The sequence below is a fragment of the Micrasema longulum genome, unplaced genomic scaffold, assembly GCF_059751315.1.
Source record: "Micrasema longulum isolate JH-2025_06_02 unplaced genomic scaffold, ASM5975131v1 h1tg002775l, whole genome shotgun sequence".
In the NCBI taxonomy this organism is placed as follows: Eukaryota; Metazoa; Arthropoda; class Insecta; order Trichoptera; family Brachycentridae; genus Micrasema; species Micrasema longulum.
The window spans coordinates 95138-103560 of NW_028279901.1; positions in this window are offsets into that span (position 1 = coordinate 95138).

Sequence of the window (8423 nt, forward strand, 5' to 3'; positions counted from 1 at the left end):
ACAGTACCGTTTTTACTAACCAAGGAAAAGAAATAAATGCAAAAAAACTTAATAAAAAAAAAGAAATAAAAAAAAGGCGTAGAACAGGGATGTGCAATGTCACCATGGTTGATTGACCTAGCCGGACCGAAGGGGGGGAATTTGAATCCCTTATAGACCGGTTTGGTCAATTTCACTTGATGTACATAAGCATTCGGCAAACTAACAAAAATGAATAAAATACATCAATAAGTAAAATATGTGTACACAAAAACATGAATAAATTATTGCACGGTCTTTAACACTTCCAACGTTTCATTCTCTAGATGCCATATACAAGTAGGCGCTGGGGTCGTTTGATTCCCCCGTCCGGATCATGTGTAATTTTTGGATGCTCAGTGAGGGAAAGGTATTTCTGTACATGGACAACCGTATGAAAGAGATTGAATGTATAGGCATTGGAGCAAAAATGGATAATTATTGTACTGTAAGCTGATGATGTAATTCTTTTAGCAAGCAGCAAGGAAGATGTGCAACAAATAGTCTCTAGAATATATGATGTATGTCTGGAGAGTGAATTGGTGATGTACGAAAGTTTGTCAAAAGTGATAGTATTTGAAAGGGGAAGTGAGGGGACTGATTGCATAACTAATATAAACAACGAATGTCTCGAACAAGTAGAAGAATTTGTGTATCTGGGAAGTATGTTTTCAAGACGGAAGAGTAGTGAAAGATGTTGAAAGGAGAGTGAATGCGGGCAAAAAATGAACAGCGCACTAAGCACAGTAATTGCTAATAAAAATATGTCAATCGAAGCTAAACTGGCAGTGCGCAATGGAGTTTTAGTCCCAGCACTTATGTATGGAAGTGAAACATGGTACTGGCAGAGGAAAGATGAAAGCAAAGTAAAGCAGTCAAAATGAGACTCTAAGAGGAATGTGTGGGACATAAATGTATGACAGGGACTATGAACGATGAAATCAGACGAGTGCCAATCTGAGACATGTATAAAATTGATAAGATTAAGAAAGGGTCTCTTGTAGAATGCATGGATGATGGAAGAATGGTAAAGGACCAGACGAGGACAACCAAGGAAGACGTGGCATAATAGACGCCTGTGGGGGTCCATCATCTCTGCCTACCCCTACGGAGAAACAGCGTGATGGTAGTAGTACTACTAGTAGTAGTAATAGTACGACCATCCAAATGGAAACGGAGACTGAATTGCTGTTGTAGCCAATTGGCTCAATTGAGGATATCGATTTAAAAGTTATCTCCAAAATGATGTCTACTCTAGCTCAGAAAATGAGGCTTTGTGTACTGGGTCGTTTTTTAGATGTATTTTTTTATCTTCTGTTAGTGTCCGGCGTGTACCGTCGAATCTTGTAAATGGATTGATGATCTTGATAAATAAGTGATAGAAAATACTCAAAAATGACGTAAAAGGAAATTATTGAAACAGGAATAAATTTTAAATGAGTACGCATTATTTAAAATTAACAGCTTTGAGGCTCCTTTCTTCGCGGCACACCCTGAGACTTCTTGTAACTTGTGGTGCGGAACACAGTTTGACAGACACTGATCTAACGGAATATTTCCTGTTTATTTATTATTTTATTTATTTATTTTATTGTAAAAGTTCACATGAATAAAAATTAAGATACACAAAAAAGAAATAAACCCAATAAATAAAAAAACCTCACCGAGCCACTTTTTGTGGCTTTTTGGTGAAGTTTACCTATATAAATATTAATTAAAGGGTTTAAATGCAAAATTCTAGAACTTACGAAAAACTATTAAGATATTATAACACAGATGAGGAACATGTTATAAAAGGAAACATGAAAGTCTAGGCATTTACAGGGCTTATGATCTGTCATTGATTGGTCAAAGGAACTTTAATTTATACCATTAATTTTGATTACTATGTTTAGTAACTTCCGAAAAGGCCTCCGCCATGTTTGGACGACTTGGACGCTAAGATACAATTGACTTCACTGTAAAAGCCCACGAAGCAAACGGCTCGAGGAAAAAGTGGACACATTAACAAAGGAGGCGGTCCATTCCGGGGATCCTGCCTATAGTAATTTACAACCACTGCGTGATCTCTTCGTTATTTTTTTCTTTTTTTTATTAAATTGAAAACATACGAGTATTATACATAATTTTATATAATATTCCTAAGGAGTTTAAATAAAAAACTCATTTAGGGACATACAGATAACAATATTTATTTAAAGATGTTTTGATGAAGGAGATGCAACTTCGCACATGTTAAGAATATTGAGTAGCTTCCTCCCAAGTAAAGGGTGGACATATTTTCCAACTGCAGCCAAATGTAACAGAGAAGCCTTGGTTTTTCAAAGTGATTCTGAACAAGTTTGAGACATCCTCCATATGCAGAATGCGGATTGGGCACTCCTGCAATGGTTCTCATCTGTTCAAAATCTATGTCCGGGACTTTGCCATGTGCGAATGTCAGCTTGAGGAAGAATATTATATTATATTATTTATTTATTTTTTTTAGTTTAAAAAAATATATAAGCATCTATTACAATGTTTTGATTATATCCAAATGCTTGCAGACTGGCTGGATTTTCTCCCTAGGGAGGTGTTCATATTTAAATTAATATGGAAATTACTTCACAAAAGTCAACAGATGGAAGAGTTGAGGAAATGTGGATGTTTAAACATAGGCAGAATGGTGAATGTTACACAGTGTGTAAAGTGGCCACTTAAACCAGCCAATGACAGGTCATAAGCCCTGTAAATGCCAAGACTCCTACATTCTTTTTTCAAAAATGTTTTCCCTCTCTGTTGCAACAAGTTTAAATACAACATTACCACTAAATACAATTTTTTTATAAATTTAATACATATATTTACCTTCACATTTCCCATTACTTAAAAGAAAAAACAGTTTATGTGTTCATAATGGAGAGTGTCCTCTTACGGTAATTTGTTTATTTTATTGCTAATTATTAATATTTTTCGTATAACATATAAATTACAAATAAAAAATGAACAGCATGCGACACAAAAAAGAATAATAAATAACAGAATAATAAATAAAAGAACAATAAACTAAACGCTTCTTTTGTAAATATGTTGTATTCCTGACTCTGTTTATTTCATTAAAGAAAAATATTCCTCTGTAAGTATAATGCATGTTGTGCTGTAGTTGTTGTATTATATTTATTTTCTCTTGTTTGAAAGAAGAAAGGAGGAAAGGCTGATCTGGGGTTACTCCGTATGGATCCGCTGACGAAAAGTTTAAGGCAAATATTTTTTTTTAAGTCAACAAAAAATTGAATCGCTTCATGTGTTCTTTTTCAATATTATTGTTTTATCCTCTTTTTGTTTAAAATTTGTATTTACTTAAATATAGGAAATTATAATTGGCCTATAATTTTGGTTTGTTTGTAAATATTGTATTTTTTTTTAGTTACAATGGCTGTTGTTTTCTTTTTATAAAAAATAAAATAACATTTCTCGACGTTGGTCATGATGTGCGTTTCTTCCGTTTTTTTCTTAGGCATGACCATTTATAGACTTCATACAATATAAAACAGTTTACCCTTTCTCCTTATGAATTAATCTAAAACTACTTATTGAACTAATTAAAATTATAACATAATATTATTTATTGAGGTTTTTGATGCTAGACAATATTATTTAAAATACCTACAATAATATATTATTCAACGACGATTTCAAATTAATCAATTATTTCGGCGTTAAAATTCCTACTACTACTACTACAACTACCATCACTCCATTTCATCAGTAGGGGTAGGCAGAGAGAATGGACCGCCACACACGTCTATCCTGGCATACATTCCTAGCTTCTTCCACATTTATACATCTTGTCATACATGCCCTTCGGTTCTGTCTGCATTTGACATAACCAGACATAAGATTTTGGTTAATCTGATCATGCCACGTCTTTCTTGGTCGTCCTCGTCTCACGTTACCGTTAATTTTCGCCATATATACCTGTTATACCATTCTTTCGTCGTCCATTCGTTCTACGTGACCAAACCATCTCAGAGACCCTTTCTTAATCTTATCAATTATACTTGACTCAGAATTACACTCTCGCCTGATTTCATCATTTGTAACCCTGTCATACATTGATTTTCCACACATTCGTCTAAGAGATCGCATTGCAACCGCGTTCACTCGGCTTTCATCCTTCCTCTGCCAGTTCCAATTTTCACTTCCATACATAAGTGTTGGGACTGAAACTCCGTTGTGCACTGCCAGTTTAGCTTCGATTGACATATTTTTACTAGCAATTACTGTGCTTAGTGCTCCGTTCTTATTCGTTCCCCACATTCACTCTTCTTTTAACATCTTTTTCTACTATGCCATCTCTTGAAAACATGTTTCACAGATACACAAATTCTTCTACTTGTTCGAGGCATTCGTTGTTTACATTTATTATGCAGTCAGTAACCTCACTATCCTTTTCAAATACCATCACTTTTGACTTATTTTCATTAATCGCCAATTCGCTCTCCAGGCATACATCATACATTCTAGACTATTTGTTGCAAATCATCCTTGTTGCTTGCTAACAGATCTGCATCATCAGCATACAACAAGCAGCTCACTGAAAAATTATCTATTTTTGCTCCAATACCCATACATTCTATCTCTTTCATACAGTTGTCACAAACAAAGTCCCGATTCCCCACAAATTCCCCACATAATTATCTCAAGAAAAAACTGTTTTGATAATTGAAGGAATTTATCTTCAACTATACCGTCAAGGTGAAGGTATGACGTATTTATCTTCCCATCATAATCGAGGCCCTGGTCGTTCTGTTTGCAACCCGATTTAAAAAATATGATTTATGGTTTTGACAAACCTCCCATCTATTTCCCAATGGAATATATCAATCCACCCCCCTTTAATTTGTCAAAACAATGAAATCCTACATTCGAATCCAATCCCTAACTTATCGATTACCTACTCCTAAAAATGAGTTAAAAACATAACTGAATTTTGAATAATAAATTATATATGCCAGTCTAACAATCTTATGACGTAAATATGGTGTATATACAGTCGTATGGCAATTTGTATTGGCACCCTCAATTTCTCTCGAAAACCGTGGTAAAGTATGAATTTTTCATATTTGTTAGTATTTTTTTTATTTTTATAAAAAGTTATCATAAATTGAGAAATAGGGTTCCTATTGACAAACAAAACACAATTTACTCCGAAAATTCAATTAAATAAAAAAAAATTAAGAAATTTGGTCAACAGTACTAATATTTTGATACCCCCCCTTTTGCCTCTATTACCGCCTGGACTCTTTTCGGCATGCTTACAATACAATTTTTCGATTGTCTATGACTAACAAAAGGTGGTTGATGTGTTTGTCATTTGTCGTGTATTTTTCGCATTTATAAACGTGATTTGTAGATAATAAGTATTTAGTGTAATCCGTGTCAAAATCATTTTATTTAGTGCTGTGAATAATTAATAAAAGTATTAATTAGTTTATTTAATTTGTATGTTAGTTTATCCATAACCTTCCACTCAGGTAACAATACAATCAGATATATTATTTTTACCTTGCATATTTTATTGTTCTATTTTTTTTTCTTAAGTTCTATTTGGTCTTATAAAAATGAATGAAATAGAAAAACCTCCAGATCCTCCAGATGGGTCAAGTTCTGACTTGTCTGGTGGCACAATGGAGTCTGTACCGGACGCCACTGAATTCGTAACTGTGGTCTCAAGGGCCAAAAAACAAAGGTTAATAAAACCAAGGAAGTCGAGTTCTGACTCAGACCGCGTCCTTCCTCATAAATCTCCCAGCTCACGACTAATTGTTTCTGCAACCCCAACCACATCGCAGGATACAATCACAGTAACTCCAACTCCCACACCTCCAAACAAAACACAATCCCGCATGTACAACGGAATGGACCGAGCTCCGTTCATCGTACATGTCACCAAATTCCAGGTAGATTGCGACACCCCAACCAACCTTTTCGACATTGACTTTGGTCGCTTCCTCCATAAGAATAATATCCGGACGGTCTGGAACGGAATGAAATCTGTCGGCCGTAACCGAGTGTCTGTGGAGTTTAAGACAGTGAACGAAGCCAATTTGTTTGTCAAATCAGAAATTTTGAAAACAGCGAAATATAACGCATTTGTACCTACTTTCCAGGTTACGAAACAGGGTGTAACCAAAGGTATTCCCTCACACTGGTCCGAACAGGACATAGTGGAGAATGCTGAGGTACCCCACGGGTTTAGTAAAGTAATAAAGGCCCGACGACTGAATTATCAATCGAAAACAGGTGACGTAGTCGAATGGAAACCTTCCCACACGGTTGTCCTGACTTTCGACTCCAAGGCACTCCCATTCCACATCTCAATGTTCAATGTCTCACTCCCCGTAGAGCTCTACGTGTTTCCGACTATCCAGTGCTACAAGTGCTATAAATTCGGGCACACAAAAACCATCTGCAGATTTTCCACACGCTGCTACAAATGTAGCTCTCCACATAATGGGGAGACCTGCACTGTAGCGGAGAATGCGCAAAAATGCCTAAACTCCTCTGAAAATCATTCAGCCATCAGCAAGATATGTCCAGAACTGAAAAGAGAACAGAACATCAAGCATAAAATGGCCGATAAAAGCATCTCGTATGTTGAGGCTTCTAAGATGTTTGGAAGAGCAACGGTTTCGTATGCAGAAATCGCTTCCAAAGCGCCAATTCCCCAAAGACCCAGAGACCCTGTTAAACCTAACCCGTCAGTGTCTTTCCAGAAATCAGTGGAGAGGAAGTCGAAATCAGGAAAACTTCCTTTCAAATCCAATACTCCCAAACCTGATTCCTCCCTCCTTTTTTTCCCGAATGGACAACTTCCATCTGGGTCCAATGGAGGTGCTATCCCCAGCATAGTTTCATCACCCAATACATCATTAATTTCCACACTCCTAAATCTACTTCTCTCACTCCTTCAGAATAATCCTGAAATACCGTCCAACGTTGCCCACCAACTTCAACATATCAACTCAATTTATAATACCCACAATGACTCCTCCGATGAGGATTCTACAGTGGAACGCCTATAGCCTCTTAAATAAAAAAGAAAATCTTCTTCATACTATCTCTCTCGCGGCCATTTCGGAGACATGGATGATCCCGGGATCTAATGCCAGGTTCCGGAGGTTCCATTGTCTCCGGGATGATCACGATGATGGGAGGGGTGGGTCTGCCCTTCTCATCAAAAACTCCCTTCCCTTTACCCCGGTCAACGTCAAGCCTGCAGGTTGCACTTTCAAGTGACGGCTGCAAAGGTTAATGACTTGACTATCCTATCCATCTATATTTCCCCATCCAATAAACCTTCAAAGTCAACGCTCCTCTCTATGTAAAAATTAACTCCCTCGTTCCTTGTTATTGGGGATTTTAATGCTCATCACTCCCTGTGGGGCGCTCCGACATGCGACAGAATAGGAAGAGACATTATTGATCTTTTAGATGAGGTGAACATGTGTGTTTTTAATGATGGTTCCCCAACTCGTCTCCAACTCCCAAACCATCGACCCAGTGCTGTAGATTTATCAATCTCCAGCGCTGGAATAACATCATCACTGCATTGGTCCATCAAGGAAGACGCTCTTGGTAGTGACCACTATCCTATATTGGTCGACATCATGTTCAGCTATAGACATTGCCAAAGTGGCCTGGGGGAATACCCTGGGGGAAGGCGAAGACCGAGATACATTACGGAAAGAGTTAAGTGGAAGAACTTCTCTGATGACATTGAACTCAAAGTGAACGAGCTGCCCATTCCGACGAAAGAAAATGTAATGAAATGCTATGAAGCATTATCATCATACATTGTCGAAGCAGCAGACAGACATGTCCCTATAAAGCAAGGAAATAACAGAAGTAAACCTCCTCCCGCCCCATGGTGGGATAGCAAATGTGTGGAGGCAGTTTTAAAAAGGAAAAGACTAGCCAAAGTCTACTCTTTAAACATGAGCCTGAAAAATCTATTGATTTTCAAACAAGCAGGAGCCAAAACAAAACGCCTGTTAAGAAACAAGAAAAGGGAAGGATGGAAAAACTTTTGTTGCTCTTTGTCGCGAGATGTGCCAATATCGATCGTTTGGAGCACGATACGCAGATTTAGAGGTTCTTTCACTCCACCTGTGAGATGTCCTGAGTCTCTTGGGTGGGTTGAGGAGTTCGCCAACAAGTTAACCCCGCAGACTGCTAATAACTGGAATGGGTCTCCCTATTGGTACCAGTTTACAGATAGAGGCTGGTTGGATCATAGCTTTAGTTCAGATGAACTGAAGACTGTTCTGACACGGCTTAAGGACTTAGCTCCAGGGATAGACGGTATCTTATATAGCTTCATACAACATAACAGTGATCCTACCCTCTCCTACATCCTATCA